General features: G+C 37.1%; 1 protein-coding gene across 2 annotated transcripts in view; it reads left to right on the top strand.

The window, feature by feature from the left end:
- LOC129756410 (tyrosine-protein phosphatase non-receptor type 4) overlaps positions 1–18939 on the top strand; it is a 32895-nt gene that overhangs the window by 4463 nt on the left and 9493 nt on the right. The window lies entirely within an intron of this gene.

Raw genomic sequence — 18939 nt, 5'->3', positions numbered from 1 at the left:
TCTCGAAAAAAAGTAACTATTTGACGAATCCGTTTATTGAGGTTAAGCTGTTTTGCCGTTGAGGAACAAGTTCGGCTTCGTGCACAATATGTGAAAATCGGAACAAAATGGTAAGTGTTTTCTTAGATTTCATTTAGTTGTGCTGGTTCTCTACATAATACTTTGCTTTTGTTTCAGATCGGCCCACGGAGCTTTGTGTTGTATTCCCGTCAGCCTTCAGATATTATTCCGGACAAGCCGGACCTGACAAGCTTGGCGAACAAAGGACTTGCCTCAACAATTTTTAAAGAACACCGTGATATATTTCAAAAATCAATATTAGGTAACTCCCTATTTATTTCAAATAAATACCAATTTTTTCATGAACTGTGTTTTTTTAAAATTAATTATTATTGAAGAAACCAATCAAACAAACAAGCATTTACCTTTTAAATCAGTGAATGGGAAAACGGTATTATTTACTATTTTGCTAGGTGAATGAGAAAATGGTAAAATCTACCTTTTTGCTAGGTGAATTGAAAAAAGGTAAAATTTACCTTTTTGCTAGGTGAATGAAAAAAAGGTAAAATTTACCTCGAAAGAGGGGTGGAAAAAATTCACCTCGCAAAAAGGTAAATTTTACCTTTTTTTTATTTTCCGTGTGGAGTTGGTTATTTTCGCTGTGTCGGATGTAGCAGATTTTTTTTAAAGGGCAAAAACAAAATAAGTACCATCAAGTCACCATTCACCGCCCAAACACCATTTACCGCCCAAAATCACACTTTTGTTTGTATTTTGAAAAAACTGGGATGTTTTCTTCAAAAATAAGACCTGTGTTCTGTGTCGGCATCATTGTTCGAACATTTCACTGAAAAAACATCACTTAATTATGCTAACTATAGCCAGGAATAAAATGTTTGGTTTTTGGTTTCCGGTCAAATTGTTGATTTCGACGCCTGTTAGCGAACTAAGCATTACTGTACCCCTAGGGCAAAAAGGGTTTTTGTTTACTAGATAGTACCTTTTTGACCTAAAATCGACTTGAAACGATAGTTTTATTTTCGTAGAATAGATAAGCATCGGAAAATTTTCGATTTTTTCAAAAGTTGTTGTTTTTTGAAGCGTTTAGTGATGGGCGGTAATTGGTGTATAAAAAAAAGTGTGGGTTCCTAATGACCGGTCACGCACAATTTCTTTGTTCTTAACGCAAGTATTGTGTCAAATGTGTAAATTGTAAGAAGCATTTAGTTGGATTATGTTAGGAAATGATGTTTTATCGCTGAAAGCAACCGGTTACTTGAGGCTGTTTGCCGGGAATCGTCATTTTGTCATTCAACGCACTTTGTTAAAATTTGTTCAAAATTTGCGGGAAAAATTTCACAAAATGTATTCTCTCAAGATCCAAAATATGGTTTTGACAGCTCGCTACATGGAAAATACTAAAAAGAACAGTTTCCGTGATGTTAGATAGTTTTTTCCTTAAGAAAACATTATCGATACCCGAAAAAGTTGAGTGGGCGGTAATAGGACCAGTGGAACACCCCAAAGTTTAGTTAATTATTTTGAAAAGCGTACATTTTTCGCATCCCACTAAATTTTTTAATGAAACTATAGCAGTTTTGAGATGTATTGCAAAAGAAAGCGAATAAAAATCTGCCGTCGTTTTTTTTATTATACATATTTGAAGTTGAAAAAACGCTTAACTGGGCGGTAGATGGTGACATGATGGTAATACGAAATACTGATCTTTTTTCATGAATTGTATTGAACCTTAACTATTTTTTGTGTCAGGACAGTTTGATGATTACACTTTTGAGGTTGTAGCCAAGGTGGGTATATATAGGAGGTGTAACGATATGAGAAACTCCCGATAGGTACATCCTTCCTAATGTTCATAATTGTGGAATTCTTTATCTTCAATTCCTCGGGGAGTTCAGTTAGAAGCTCCTTTACAACAAACTCCGTAGTTGGGGTTTGAGGAAACGATCCTAGAAATTCTAAGTCGCCAGCAACAACTTACATCCGAAATCGAGCTTCGAGCAGATTGCGGCCGCGTTGAGCACAAATTGCCAAACTTTTGGACGAAGATGAAAACAGAGAAAACAACCAGCACGTTCTATTGTTAAAACTGGAATCACTTTATTGCTTTTTATTTTTACTTGCGTGTGTTGCTCACATTCGCAGAGCTCGGTCGAATGCCAACACTTCACCTCAAAACACGCTGTTCTCAGTTATCTGCAATCTATCCGGCGGCTCTTCCTGAAATTGCTATTCCTCCTCGACACACACCGGACCTTATCGCTTTTAGCACGGCGAGGTTTCGCTCGGCAAACTTCCAGGCTCAACACTTTCGGACGGATTCCTAGCTCGACTGCCTTCAATTGGATACCTGGCTGGATCACCTTCCAATTGAGTCTCAGGCTTGAAACCTCCGAACAGATTCCCGGCTCGACGTCCCCGAAAGGATTCCTGGCTTAATCACCTCCGAACGGATTCCCGGCATGACCACCTTCCATCGGATTCCAGGGACGATCACCTTTGAGTGGATTCCTGGCTCGATGCTTCCGAACGGTCCCAGGCTAGCTGTTTTCTCAGTCAGGAGCTTTTACTTTTAGAACAAGCTAGTTTGGTATGAATAAAGCTCAAATCTGAAGCAATTGCTCGACAAATCTCCTAGCTATTGCTTTATTTTCTAAGCATGCTCGGTAGCAGACTTTTCCAATAAAAAATTCTTTAATAACGTCATGAATTTATCAAATTAGCAATATTTCACTTCAAAACAATTCAAAAAGGCATTTTCAACATGGATAAAGAAAATTCGAAGTGATAACCCAACTTTTTTCATATTCCTGTCGTTGTATAAAATCATTCGTCTTAGATAAAATTAAACAAATCAGTAAATATTTCAAATTAAAAAAAATCTGGCTATAGTGGAAGAAGTCCCAATTGGCTCAAAGTAAGAAATGAATTGTAATAATTTAAAATATTATACAGATCTATCATTTTTAATTAATTTTGTTATAATCCTAAGATTTAAAAAATATCTAAATTAAAATGCGCGCCTATTGCTATTTTTTATACATCGAATTATCCCGAACCGAATACATGAGGAAGAGCTTATGATAAATAGGCAATTTTTTGTTTGACAATATTCGAATATGTTTTCATTTTTCTTTAAACATCAACATACGAGCACGCATTTACCAAAAAAAAATCCGCTCGTTCTTACACCCACCAACCGCTTCGTCGAGTTCAAGGCTACTTTAGCCGTTTTTTTTAATTTTCTGATCGTCTTCTTTCATTTTACTTTAGAAAAGTTCAGATTCTGCTGGTTGGATAGCTCTATTTTTCGAAGCAAAAGCTATGTTCTAAGACTTTAGTACACATCCGCTTAGAAAATGTTTATTCATACCAAACTAAGCAAATGCTTTGGACTTTTGCTTTGATTGATTTCGAGCTAAGTAAAAGCTATCGAAGCAATTGCTAAACCTTATTCATACCACTACATAACCTGTTGAGAAACTCTAGCTTTTAACTTTTCGTTCGTTCGTTCGAGGCCTGGTTTATAAGTTAAGCAGATCTGTTCGAGAAAGATGCAGCTCAACTACCGGGTGATGCCAAAGTACGACTGTCACTCAGGAAGCTGAGTCCCGCAGCACACAAAAGCTATATTTCATACTTTCTACCGAAGCCCTCCAAAGAGTTCACGATCGAGGAGACGGCGTCCAAATAAACCTCAATATTTGGCACACCTGTTCCTGAAAAAATAAGAACGGAAGCAAACCCAAAAAGGACATGCCTAAAGCTCTATACTGGTGCTGTGGCAGTATGCACTTTTCTAGCCAGTGCAGTTTCCGTGACCACAAATGTCGAGATTGCGGAAAACAGGCCCTAAGGAGGGCTACTGTGACTGTGAGTCCAAGCAGCGCAAGATCACGGCAAACTACCGAAGAAACAGCATTTCATCGTCGGTAACATCAAGGGAAGAAGACGTTATGCAGAAACTAGCATTAACGGTGTTCCAATAAACCTCCAACTTGATTCGGGATCCGACATCACCATCATATTCCGAGAGAACTGGGTCAAGATCGGGTCTCCGTTAACTCATCCTCCGAATTACAACGTCCGGACAGCCTTCGGTGGCCAACTTGAAATCGATGCCATGTATGAAGCATCCATAACCATCAGTGGCAACCAGGTACCATCAAGACGCCATTCACCGCCCAGTTAAGCGGTTTTTCAACTTCAAACACGTGTAATAAAAAAACGACGGCAGATTTTTATTCGCTTTCTTTTCCAATACATCCCAAAACTGCTCTACTTTAAATAAAAAAAATTAGTGGAATGCGAAAAATGTACGCTTTTCAAAATAATTAACTAAACTTTGGGGTGTTCAAATGGCCCTATTACCGCCCACTCGACTTTTTCGGGTATCGATAATGTTTTCTCAAAAAAAAACTATCTAAACAACACGGAAACTGTTCTTTTTAGGGCTGTCCCAACGGTAGATGCAAAACACGGTTTTCGACCACGCTAAAACATTTCGGCTGGCACCGGTGGCGTATATTGCTGTTTTAGCACAGTTATCGATTTCAAAATTCCCAACAGTTATACGCCTTTGTTCCAAATTCATGCAAATTTGGAACAGGATTTCAAAATATACGACAGACCCGACAGACCGATTTAGTTCACGGTGAGAAAATTTTAGCCAACAATGATTTCTTTCACACATGTTTGGGTAACATTGGGTGTGATAATAATTTCTTTTTGAGATATTATTTGAATGTTTTTTTTTCGCTTCAACCAGCCTATAAGTAACATAAATTGAGAATAGATGTTAATAAAAACCATATCAAGTATAAATAATAGATGTCATATTATTCTCGATTTATTATAATTAAATAAAAAGCTTTTCATTTAGGCTCGACGAATTAGTGAATCCAGTCAGCGTTCTAAAATTAAAATAAAATAAAAGAATAACCGAAAACGAAAAGAAAATTTCAATACTTTTTCGATGAGGTAAAATAAATGTTTATTGTTTGTTCTATAATTTTTGTTTTATTTGAGATATTGAGAGATTTTTAGTTCCGTATAGATTGCTCTGAGTTTTCGTCAATATCAGCATATTTTTCTGTATCCATACATAAATTTACGAAGTGAAAGGAGTTTTTGTCAAACAAAAATGTCGACAAATCAAAGGAAAATTTCCTTTGACGTTGGGATAAACATTTCTCATTTCCTTTATCAATGTCAGCAATAAGGCCGGAACAAATTTCAAATCCTTCTTTTGTCACTCGGAGTTGGAACATTGCGAGGGGGGGGGGGGGGGGGGGAGACAATAAAAAATAATACGAAAAACAAATAAATTGGAATAAATTGCACAAAAGCTTGTACGCAACCAAATTGTATACTATATTATTGCATAATACCTATGAATCAAGTTTTTTTTATCGAAAAATTCATTAAAATCAAGAATACATAATGTGAATTAACTTCCATCTGCCAAAATTTGGTTCTTGGTCTTGTAATCTTTCGGATATTGGAATTTTTATTAGAAATTTACTTAAAATACTTCAAACTTTATTAATTCCCCCCTTCGGGATTTTGGAAATTTCGAAGGGGTGGATGACAAAAGAAGAAATTGATATTTGTTCCAGCCTAACTTGAAAAAAAATGCTTTTTCATTTCATTTTTTAAAAAAAACCTTATTCCATTGATTCAAAGCAATTTGATTGAATTAATTGAAGACTTGTTTCAATTGACCTTTTTTCTCGTTGTGTAGTCATTTTTGCTTTTAAATTAATGAAATCCTGGTAGAATAGTTGAAATCATTGTTCTGTCAAAAAGAATATTCGTATATAGAATTAATTTTAAGACACTTAATCGTGAAACTCAAAACTTATGCAATTTTTCTAATAAAATGGGTTTTTTCTTCTCAATTATTGAGTGTCTGCAATGAAAGTGTTTCCGTTTTAAATTTGCTCCTACACCGGTGGGGAGTGGGTGTTTTAGCCGATTCTAAAATTTTAAATTTTGCTAAAACTGGTATACTTAAAACCAATATTTACGCCTGAACCGTTGCAGGTGCTCTTAGTATTTTCATACAACGAGCTGTCAAAACCATATTTTGGCTCTTTAGAGAATACATTTTGTGAAATTTTTTCCGCAAATTTAGTACAAATTTAAAAAAAAAAAAGTGCGTTGACTGACAAAATGATGATTTCCGGCAAACAACCTCAAGTAACCGGTTACTTTCTGCGATAAAACATCATTTTCTAACATAATCAAATCAATACTGATGTTATGAAATCGCTTGGTACATCTTTGTACCTGAAAATGATCACATTTTCATATGTGATGAAAGAAATTAGAGAAACATGAACTATCAAAGAACGAAAGAACATAAGCCGTAAATATCATGAAAATTTCGAAAAAGATACAACGGCTCACCGACAGGACTTGAACCTGCAATCTCCGCTTCGGTACAACGGCGCGTTAGCCAATTCCACCACGGTGAACGTGATGGAACCGGCGAACACGAGCAATCGAGCTCTGCCGATCAACTGCTGGACCTTCTATCGAAACACCATGTATATCCCGCATGTGATCTTTCCCTCTGACCGTAAGTTGCGGCAAACCCGAAGCAATCGACCATGTGCTCGTTCGGCTAAAATCCCGAGTCGATGGGTGGGGTTAGAGAAACAAGAGAGATCAATAGAGGGAAAGATCACATGCGGGATATACATGGTGTTTCGATAGAAGGTCCAGCAGTTGATCGGCAGAGCTCGATTGCTCGTGTTCGCCGGTTCCATCACGTTCACCGTGGTGGAATTGGCTAACGCGCCGTTGTACCGAAGCGGAGATTGCAGGTTCAAGTCCTGTCGGTGAGCCGTTGTATCTTTTTCGAAATTTTCATGATATTTACGGCTTATGTTCTTTCGTTCTTTGATAGTTCATGTTTCTCTAATTTCTTTCATCACATATGAAAATGTGAACATAATCAAACTAAATGCTTCTTACAATTAACAAATTTGACACAATACATGCGTTAAAAACAAAGAAATTGTGCGTGACCGGTCATTAGGAACCCACTTTTTTTTATACACCAATTACCGCCCATCACTAAACGCTTAAAAAAACAACAACTATTGAAAAAATCGAAAAATTTTTGATGCAAATCTATTCTACGAAAATAAAACTATCGTTTCAAGTCGACTTTAGGTCCAATAGGTACTATCTAGTAAACAAAAACCCTTTTTGCCCTAGGAGTACACACTCATGCAGTAATGCTTAGTTCGCTAACAGGCGTCGAATTCAATAATTTGACCGGAAACGAAAAACCAAATATTTTATTTCTGGCTATAGTTAGAGCAAACGCACCAATACGGGAGTATACGCGGCCCGATTTTACTCATTTCAGCGGACCGATTTTGGTATACACACTCTGTCGCGCACCAGGCGGAAGAATTAATATTTTTAAATTGAGCATTGCACTGAGAAAACTATGACAGAAAATCTTAAATTAAATTCAAACTGATCGAGTAAATTTTCGGAGTTGATAGTTTATTCACTTTAATTTCGATTATTAACATTATTATTAATAATTATTATAATGCATGGCGATTGTTGGCGGTCAAAGTCGACAGCTGGTTGAACATGCCATACAGCAGCAACAGGGCCAAGCAGCTTCGAGCGACCAGCAACCCGGTCCGGTGGTGGATGCAGCAAGAACTTCTGTGCAGTAGCAGCAGGAATCATCCGAAGTCAGCGGAACTTGCGCGAAATATGCCACCTGCTGTGGAGTTCCACCATCAAGCAGGAGGTTTTCCGCCACTGGTTTCAAGACTTCGGCTTCAGTGGGTCGGACTCGTTTGCCCTGGTGTAGCGCAGCAAGGAGGATTTTATGCGTCATTGCCCCGTTTTAAACCTATTCTGTTAAAGATACTGCTCATGGACCTGGCTAGATGGTGAAGTTTTAAATATCTTCTACCTGCTGCGTACTTTTTCAAACTGTACGGAGTGTAGAAAAATTTTAAATTTTAGCTTAATAAACAGTTTTTTCACTTACCTTCATCGCTTACGTTGTTGTTACTCGATGCTGGTCAATTGCAAATTCAAAATTGCACCGTTCAAAATCATGCTAATTCCGACGACCCACTCGGCTGCAAAGAACAAACTCTGGGCCACCGATTCCGAAGGCCTAAATTTTCACCTTTTTCAACCCAGCACAGAATACTTCCAAAAATGCCTCTATATAATCTTCGACTCATTTCCGATCCCCCCTCGAACAAAATTCCGTCCACACATTCGACCGAATCAAAAGAAGAGCCCCAATTGCTCAATTAATTAGCTAATTGTTTTTCAAAATTACAAAATTTTAATAAATGTCAACAAACTCTGCACGCTCAACGTTCGTTTGTTTAACTTACAGCCTTAAATGGTAGGTATAGATTTTTTTCAGTGCATGTTTGCTCTCGCCCCTTTCTAGTGAGCAAATTTGGTGATTTGGTCGGTCCCGACGGCAACGGCCCTATTTTTCTCACCCTCATACTAACCCCCGGTGCGGTATGAAAGTGATCAAACGCGTGAGCATTTTCACTATACTCGCGATTGCTGCGGATGCCCTTAGCATAGTTAAGTGATGTTTTTTCAGTGAAATGGTCGAACAATGATGCCGACACAGAACACAGGTCTTAAATTTGGAGAAAACATCTCAGTTTTTCTCAAAATACACACAAAAGGGTGATTTTGGGCGATAAATGGTGTCTGGGCGGTGAATGGCGTCATGATGGTATCTGTTACATTTGTAGTTCCAACCTGTCTTCGAATCTTTTGAAACATTAGGTATTAAGATGACCAAGTTTGATATTGTGCTAGTTGTTGTTTATGTTAATCCTCGTATTCACATTGCTGAATTAAAAACCGCTATGGAAACTTTACTACAAGAATTGAGCAATTATAACAAAGTGATTAGATATAGGTGGGGATTTCAACAGCCATCATGAAATATGGGGCTGCGAAACAACTCAAGGTAAAGGACGAATTATACACGAAGCTATAGTTGATTCTAATCTACTATTACTAAATAATGGAGAAAAAACTTTTATCCCTGGTGTTAATAGTCAACGTTTTAGTGCTATTGATCTAACTTTTTGTTCTGCGAATCTGTATAATTCAATCAAATGGTCAACACAACAAAAATCCTTCGGTGGAAGTGGGCATCTATTTGTAAAAATTACTGCCCAACTACAGTGGGAAAAAAAACTAAAAACATATTATGACAGGAAATCAATAGGAGAAGAAATTGCAAAAATAGAACACTGGGAGTTTGATGATCTCCAAGAACTAGCAGGAAAAGCTAATGTGATACTGACAAATAACAAAAAAACAAGCGATCATACAGCCAAATATTATTGGTGCGATGATCTATCAAAGCTCTACGCAGAAAAACAAAATGCACTAAAAAGATACCACGAACGTTGTAATAATACAAACTTAATAGAGTGGAAGAGAACCTCAGCTAAATTCCAAAAAGCCAAAATAACTCACATCAGGGAAAAACTCCAAGAACTATCAGCTTCAATTGATCCTCAAAACATGAGACACAATTGGAAACTGGTCAAAAATCTGAAAACCTTATCAACTAAAAACCCAAATAATAACTGTATCTTACAAAACAAACATCTAGTTAATGATTTCTTGGTGTTAAACTTTGGAGAAAGTAGAACAGAAAACAATATTCCACCAGCTGAAGGAACAAGATCCGCCATTATTAACACAATCAAATGGACATCTATAATAGGTAAAAAACCAGCAAGATCGTCACCAGGAACTGATTATCTAACCTATGATATGCTGAGACATTTGGATTGGAAATCTACAGCCAAAATCGTAGATTGTATGAATGAAATGTGGAGAAAGGGATGCCTCCAAGAACACCTAAAAGGAATTAAAATTATTCCTATAGTTAAGCCAGAAAAACCAGCAGAAGAAGTAGCATCTTATAGACCTATCGCTCTTATTTCTACCATTACTAAAACTCTAAACACAGCAGTACTAGAAGATATCAACAAAAAGTTACAAATATCTAAAATTCTCCCAGAAACATCCTTCGGGTTTCGTAAAAATATGTCAACAGAACACTGCGTTACATATGCCACCAACTTCAGTATGGAAAGCAAAAGAAAAGGTATGACAGTTATTGGAGTATTTTTCGACTTTAAAAATGCTTTCAATTCCATAAATGTCTATAAACTACGAGACATAATGAAAGAAAATAATTTCAGTCCAGACACTATTACGTGGATATATAATTTTCTTATAAATAGAAAAACTGTTATCAACACGGAAGAAGGACGAGTGGAACACGTAGTTTCTAGTGGATTACCCCAAGGAGACGTTCTATCTCCAACTCTCTTTAATATATACACCTCAAGCCTCCATGAAACAAATTTAGATCCTAATGAATTGACCCTTCAATTCGCCGATGACTTCTTCAAGTTAGTAAGACTAAAAAATGAGAATCGAGCAGTTGAAAAAATGCAACAACAAATAAATGTTTTTGTCAGAAAAGCATCAAATCTAGGACTTATCATTAATTGCACAAAAACTAAAGCAATGATATTTAAAAACAGTAATAAAACACTAAATCTTGACATAAATGGTGAATTACTGGAAACAGTTAGACAATATAAGTACCTGGGAATAATATTAGATCAAACCCTTAAATATGGCGCACACGTTAAAACAATTATTGAGAAAATACACGAAAGACAAAAAATGCTTAAAATCATAGGAAGCATCAAAAGTGGAGCTACTCCGCGAGTAATGATGCTATACCATAAAGCTCTGTATGGAAACTTTCTAAATTATGGTTCGACAATTTACGGTGGAACGAGTAAGACTTACATTAACAAACTAGAAGTGACAAACAGACAATGCCTAAGAATCGCGACTGGTTGTTCAAAGTCGACTCCTATAAATACTTTGGCAGCCATCTCAGGGGAAGGTCCACTACACCTCAAGAGAACATACCTTGCGAAAAAACGTATCACACAACATATTTACCGAAACGATTTAATAGCGCAACAACTACAATCATTAGAAAATAGGACAGGAAATTTGGAAAGACAATACAGTTTTCTAGAACAAGTATTTCTTAAAAATGCATCTGAATTTCAACAAATATACATACAGCGAAGAGTGAACGAAACAACAATCACCGTCACAGTCCAAGAAAAAATAAATGAAACACAGATTAGAAAAAACCAACAGTCAGCAGACGTTATGAGAAAAGAAGTTATGAACATGCTCAACACACAATATCCTTGCTACAACTTAATATTCACAGATGCTTCAAAAAACAAAGATAAGTGTGGAATAGGAGTTTTTGAACAATACAACAACCAAGAAATTAGCATACAATTGGCAAATGAAGTCTCAATCACTACAGCTGAACTGATTGCGATAAAAACAGCACTAGAAAATATCGATTCAGAAGCTTCAACCAGAAATCTGATCCTTACAGACTCACAAGCATCATGCATGATTTTGAAAAACCACCTCGAAATAAAAGAATTCGATGAGTTGACCTATCAGATATTTACGCTAGCTGAATCGAAAAGAACGACTATCCAATGGATACCAGCACACATTCAAATAGTCGGGAATGAGAAAGCGGATCAATTAGCTAAACAAGGATTATCGAGTCCATGCGTTATGATAAATAAATTTCGTCTGAGTGACAAGACACTCGCAGCGAAAAAAGAATGGTTCTATTCAATTAATGAATGGTACAAGGAATATGCAATTATCACGAATAAAGGAACGAAGTTCTATCGTTTCCAATCTTCCTACAATGAAAAGCCTTGGTATTGGAATACCAATCTGAATAATATTCAGATTGATAATGAATCGAATAATGAATCGTCTATTAAGTGGCCACGATTTCTCACCATATTGGCTAGGAATAATGAGAGTACGAGACACATCAATCTGCGATCTTTGTGAAGTACCTTTCACCAGTGAACATGCTATTCTAAACTGCATAAAGTACAATCATCTACGAAACTATTATGATTGGGAAAAATTCAACAATCTTCTCGAGCTGATTCAAGATTTCGACGAAAACCGAATGAAAGAAATTCTGAGCTTTCTAGAAAAAGCGAAATTCAAAATATAAATATAAATTGGCAACACTGTACACAAATCTATGAACCGCAAACGCTAAATCGAATGTAGTGAACTGTAGTGAAAAGTGGTGTTATAGAGTTCCATTCTCTGGCCAAAAAAAAACTAAAACGAAGAAGAAGAAGAAGAAGAAGAATCTTTTCGTCTCAGACATAATCGATAAGTTTAGGCTATGGGACGTTCCATTTCCATAATTCTTTATGGTATCCGATCAGGCAGCCAATATCGAACAGATCGACGAGCTTAAGTCCAAGTTTCCGAATGTGTTCATCGACCGGATGGGGCTTTGTACGAAAACCTAAGTTTAGGCCTCAAAAGACCGATATTATACAGCATGGAATTTGTGGCGGCGGATGAGCTTAACACGTTCGAGACCGATTGCACACCGTGTGTGCAATGGAATTTTTGTGCCTTTGTCAGAACAATCTTTCATTGTGAGTTTACTATTGATCGGAAAAATAATATTCTCATACCAATGGAATCCGCAAATGTTAGGCAAAATGTATTAGGAAATGGTTTTGATGAAAATCAAACGACACAAAAGTTATCTAAGAGTAAAGCACTATGAGTACGAATGTCGTGAAAGGCCTCCGTCTCGAATGGGTTAAACGACTGGAGTGCAAAGGCATGATTGCGCCGGTATCCTACGCTGACTGGGCGGCATCGATCGTCCTAGTTCGAAAACCTGATCGGTCGGTGGACATATGTGCAGATTTTTCTACGGGGTTGAACGATGTCTTCGAATCGAACTACTCTCTTCCATTGCCGGAAGGAGGTCATCTTCAATCGTATAGCTGGCTGTCATGGTTCAGCTATATCATACCAGTATAACCGGCAACCGCCCGTCGATTTTTCATGCGTCAAGTGAAGTATCTGGGTCAGCTCCTCCCAAGGCTTCCGTCCAGATACAGGCAAGGTCAAGGCAATCGTCAACATGCCTCCACCTCATGACGTTTCTTATCTCGGGGCCGGTAAGTACATCCGAGATATGAGGAACCTTCGACAGCCTCTAGATACACTTCTGTAAGAAAATTCCACATTCAAGTGGACTCAAGCCTGCTACCTCAGTTTGGAACTTTTCGAAGAGATTTTAAAGTCCCTACCTATGCTAAGGCGGCATCCATAAATTACGTAACGCAAAAAATGTAATTTTTTGACCCCCTTCGAAAATTACGTAACGCTGATAATTACCCCCCCCCCTTGTTTTTAAATACTGATTTTCAAAGATCAAAAAAAGATTTTAACATAATTTTTTTAACGTTTTACAAAACGGAATTTATATCTATCCAAATCGCTTCTTAGTAGTCAATGATGATAACTCTTTGATAAATTAAATTGATTGTCTTAATCCGAGTTGCTTTATTTACTTTAGTTTGTTTAAGGATTATAACTTGTTATGCAAAATATATTCCACTTAGTAATATTTGTCAGAATAATCGAAATTGCTTTTTTTTTTAAATCAATTGAGAAAAGAATAGTAAAATTTCCGTCTTAAGGTTGAACTGAGTTCTTGGGAGTAAATGAACCTAATATTCGGTTTTCCAACGGTTATTTCACGGATATTCAATCCGCATTTGTCGAAGTCTATCTCAGAATCTTTAAAGGGGAAAGGTGTCAAACCAGTTTCAATCATGTTGAAGCCTACAAATTTCAAGCAGATTTTGGTATGTTTATCATTCTACGAAAATGGCATGACATCAAAATAGCTGCGATTAAGTAAACTGAAATTTTTAAGGAAAAAATCGTTACGTAACGGTGAGCATACCTCCCCCTCCGGTTCCTCATCAGGTGTGAGGTCATGAACCCATTGGTGATTGTGAATTTCGAAAGGTTACTTGAGCAAAATCTTCAAACTAGATTTATGTCTATATACCATGTCTTCATGTCAATGCAGGTAAATCCTTCTTCGTATTCTCCAACTCGTGTTTGTAGCCCAGACTACGACCATTCTTCTGTCCAGTTTGATTTGTCTATGCAGCAGGAAATCCGTGGAATCCCGGACACGCACCGTTCACTTTTGATTCCAAGAATTTTCGAAGCTAAATATAGACACGTCGATGCTGATAAAATGTACTTTACCGATGGATCACTTATAGAGGAAACAACAGGATTCGGAGTGTTCAACGAAATCTTCAGCGCCTCATACAGTCTTCAGTCACCATGTTCTGTGTACATCGCAGAGTTAGCTGCTATTCATTGCGCTCTGGATAGTATCGCATCACGACCAGTTGAACACTACTATATTATAACTGATAGCCTCAGCTCTGTTGAAGCGATCCGATCTATAAGACCTGGAAAGTTCACGCCGTACTTCCTCGAAAAGATACGAGATATATTGACTACATTATCAAGACGTTGCTCTTTCATCACCTTTGTCTGGGTCCCCTCACATTGCTCAATAGTAGGCAATGAGAGGGCAGATTCCCTTGCAAAGGTGGGTGCGATGGAAGGCAACATTTACCAGCGTGAAATCGTATTCAACGAATTCTACTTCTTGGCTCGGAGAAACTCTCTTGTCAACTGGCAGCGCAGATGGTACGAGGATGAGTTGGGTCGGTGGCTCCACTCGATTATCCCAAAGGTAAGCCTTAAACCCTGGTTTGATAGATTGAATCTGAGTCGGGATTTTATTCGTTTATTTTCCCGTCTCATGTCCAATCATTATTCCTTGAATGCGGTACTCTATCGTATAAATATTGCTGGCAGCAATTTATGCGATTGCGGCCTAGGATACCAAGACATCGAGCATATTGTTTGGTCGTGTGAGGACCACCTTGTCGCCAGAGCGAATTTCATAGATTCCCTTCGGGCCCGAGGAAAACTACCTGACGTTCCAGTGAGGGATGTGTTAGCTGTGATGGATTTGGACTACATGTTCGAAATATATCTTTTCCTCAAAGCTATTGATCTTCAGCTGTAATTCTTTTTATTTTCATATTTCCCTTTCTATCCTTCTTTCTCTTCTAAACAAGTGTTAAGCTAAGCATACCAATTGTAAAAATGCAAAACGAGTTTGGCTCCTTAAAGCCTAGAGGTATGAGCCGTTTCAAATAAAGAATTTACAAAAAAAAAAAAAAAAAAGCATACCTCCCCCCCTCCCCTATGTCACAATTCGTAACGCTCGAGCTTACTCCCCCCCCTAGGAGCGTTACGTAATTTATGGATGCCCCCTAACACACTACAATCCGTGGTTTCCAATCGGGGGTGTCTGCGAATGCGTCAAATACAACATAAGAGCACGAATCGCACATCGGTTCCCTGATGGATTGGAAAAACTTGTTTATCATGCATCCCAAAGCCTGACTTCGGCCGAGTCAAGGACCAGCATATTGAGAAATGACGCTAACAGGCGTCCACTTTCTTTCGTGAACAATCCTTATTTAAAAAATCATGAGTTTTCTTTTGTACAACAAAGAAGTGTGAGGACCATCTTGTCGCCAGAGCGAACTTACTAGATTCCCTTGGAACCCGAGGGAAACCAACCAACGTTCCAGTGAGGGATTTGTTAGCCGTGATAGACTTAAAACATGTTCGAAATCTACCTATTCCTAAAAACTTTTGATCTTCGTCTATAATTTTTCTTATTTTTTATATTTCCCTATCTATCTTCTCTTTACTTCAAAAAGTGAACTAGATACAAGCACACAATTGTAATCAAACAGAACGAGTTTGGCTCCTTAAAGCCTTAAGGTTTGAGCCGTTTCAAATAAAGAATTTCCAAAAAACAACAAAGAAAAAATATGAAAGTCTGCAGTTTGCACCAAATATACAAAATGATAAGATAGATAGTTTTTTGGAAATATATCTCTTAGTAGAACACAACATTCAAAACTGTGTACAACCTTAATAACGAAAAAAAGTTTGATCCAAATCGTTTGAAAGCAGCGTATAATAACGAGGTCATACACCTTCGAAATGCAATCCCATATGCGCCACTAATGAATCAAGCATCTCAATTGCACCGGATGGAGACAATGGTGCACATTTTAATAATCCATCGTCAATTATGAATGACACCAGCAAATCAATTTAACGTTTCTGCCCGACCGTGGCTAGATTCTACATATATAGAATGGACCAACGTGATGACATTTTTTAATGGTTGTGTTCTGGGCATATCGTCCAATATCAAGCAAATGAAATCGACCGAACACTAAACATATACGCTGTAAGAAACAAGTTGCACAGCAATACCGAAGACTGGTAGGTATCTGGTGACCGTTCTTGGCTCAATCGGATGTTGCTGATCATTCCTGGAATTGGTGAATCAGCCCGGTCAATGTGGGAGTTTCAGACGATATCTTTGCATAAAATGATGCAACTTCGCGATAGAATGTATTGATTGATCTCTAGACCAGGGGTGAGCAACCCGCGGCCCGCGGGCCGCATGTGGCCCGCGAGACCCTTATGTGCGGCCCGCGAAGCTTTTTTCAAATGTTCATGCCTAAACTTTTTTCTACAATGGATTATTAGGAAAAATGAATATGACATGGTCGAATATGCGCTAATCTGCATTTTCCCAAAAATCATTCCCTAGCTTTTAAGCATTTATTATGTTCTGTCAAGGCATAAATGCAATATTGTTTATTGGAATAATGTAAAATTGGAGTTTTTTTTTATTATTTAGGAATCAGGATACATTTTTCCTAATATTTAAACTCCTATAACTTTGAAAAGCAAAATCCATTAAAGTGAGGAAGAGCAGCTAAAAATCGGAAGCTAAACATGATCAAAGGAATTTCGAAGTCCGTTAGTCAAGTCATTATTTTCGTTTCAAGTAAAAAAAAGTTTTATGATAGAAAATATGCTCAGCAGAAAATATTTTTTAATTATTCTATCGAATTCAGCAAAAAGGATAGTTCGGTTAGCAAAAATTAAAACCAAAACCTTGTGAAATATTTTTAATTTCTGAATATTGACGAAAACTACGAAAGTTTAATAATAATGACTGGGTGAACGTTTTTGAATTTTTTATTAACTTGAATTATCCGGCATCAAAGTTACCGACAAAAATCAAAGTTTTTGATAAAAGCAATAGATGTCTGAAATTCTGTGATTCGACCAAAAAGGTCTTTGACAATTATCTGTGATGTTTTTTTTTCAGAAATTTGATAGAAAATTTATAACAAACATCGATAAATTGAGTTATTTCACTTTTAAATCGCATTCCCTATTACCAAAGTAATTATATTACTAAATAAATTATATCTCAATAATTACTAAATAAGATTAAAAAAAATTAAAAATCTGCATAAAAATTCTAGAATTAAGACTGTAGTTTTGTTGATAATTGCTTAAAAATATGTGAAATTGAAAATTTTTCTGTGATTTCAACCACCTTGTTCAATTTAAATTTAAGAAACTGGGGTTTTACCGTTTGAAGAAAAAAATCTAGGCTTTGAGGACAAGTTTTTACTGTGGCAAAAAATCCCACAAAGTCAGCGATTCAACGTCCAACGCAAAGAAGACGGCGATTTCTTTGAATACATATTTTTCACACTCTTATTTATCATTGTGGAAGGCTCCAGGAAATTTTTAAATGGAAGTGATGACGAATAATAGCACCATCGGATTTAACAAGAATGTTTTATGAACGTTATGAATGTTTACCAAGATGTACTTTAAAAAAATTGAGAGGATTGAAAAATGATGAGATTTAACCATGCACCTTCTCAATATCAAGTGAATTCGATTTATCTTTCCTTTTTCAGATTTTTTTTCCCAAAAATTTTCGGTTATAAAAATGCCACGAAGCTCTGCATATTATTGAAGAAAAAAGTTATAATAAGTGCGGCCCGCCGACAAAATTTAAATTTTGAATTGGCCCGTTGGTTCAAAAGGTTGCTCACTCAGCTCTTCATAGATTGCATAAATTAAGGCGAAATAGCGGTGCGTAAACACCTTAATTTATGCAACAGAAGAGGTAGAAAGTAAGGTGACTTGTAGTTTGTACCGAAAAACACCGTTCAAATATCATCTGAACCAAAGATTACCATTGGTTTAAGACGTTAAACTGTTTTTATTACAAAATCAATTGCAATTAAGATCAGGACGGCTTCTAGAAAATCAGGACACCTCTGGAACCTTTGATTTGGAGAGCAGCATCTCTTCTCGCGAACGTACCAAGAATAAACTGAGTTAGCTCTCAGATTTCTCCTCAACACTATGCGCAACAGATTTTTCTGGAGAAGGGAATTCTCTTCATCAGCGGATGTGAATGCTCTCGCTCACTCCTTTGTGTTGACAATCTCACTCTTGATTTCAGTGCGATTTATCTCTCCCCGCACAGATTGGGGGAGCAGACGAAAAAAAATTGCACTCTCTTTCACTGGACTGGAGTTTTGCCATCCATGCTCCAGGGACTGTAACAGGTATGGGTTGGGGTTGTATCGTTAATATCGAATTAGTAAAGTAGAAATTTTTTGGCGACATATTTACGGACTAACCGAGCTGCTGTCCGATTCTACTTGTTTTGGGCAAATTATAATTTCTATTACAATTTCATGTCAGCTGAAACGATTCTGCTACACATCGTTTCATGCAAAAATTATGTAAAATTACAGCAAATTTACCCGAATGAGGAGACGCATGGTTGTTTTTCATGGCTGCGTTATTACAAAGAAGTCATATAACATATTTGACCGAATTTAACATGAAATTTAAAACTCAGTTTTGTTTTCTGTGTAGGCCCTATCTTCCCGTTTGTTTGGACAAAGTACATACATAGCAGCGTTTGATAAGGTGAACCACCATATCGCCATTTGGTAAGTT

This window comes from Uranotaenia lowii, chromosome 3 (assembly GCF_029784155.1).
Source record: "Uranotaenia lowii strain MFRU-FL chromosome 3, ASM2978415v1, whole genome shotgun sequence".
NCBI classification, from domain to species: domain Eukaryota; kingdom Metazoa; phylum Arthropoda; class Insecta; order Diptera; family Culicidae; genus Uranotaenia; species Uranotaenia lowii.
Note: the sequence above shows the minus strand (reverse complement) of the source record. Positions and strands in the feature narration are given on the sequence as shown.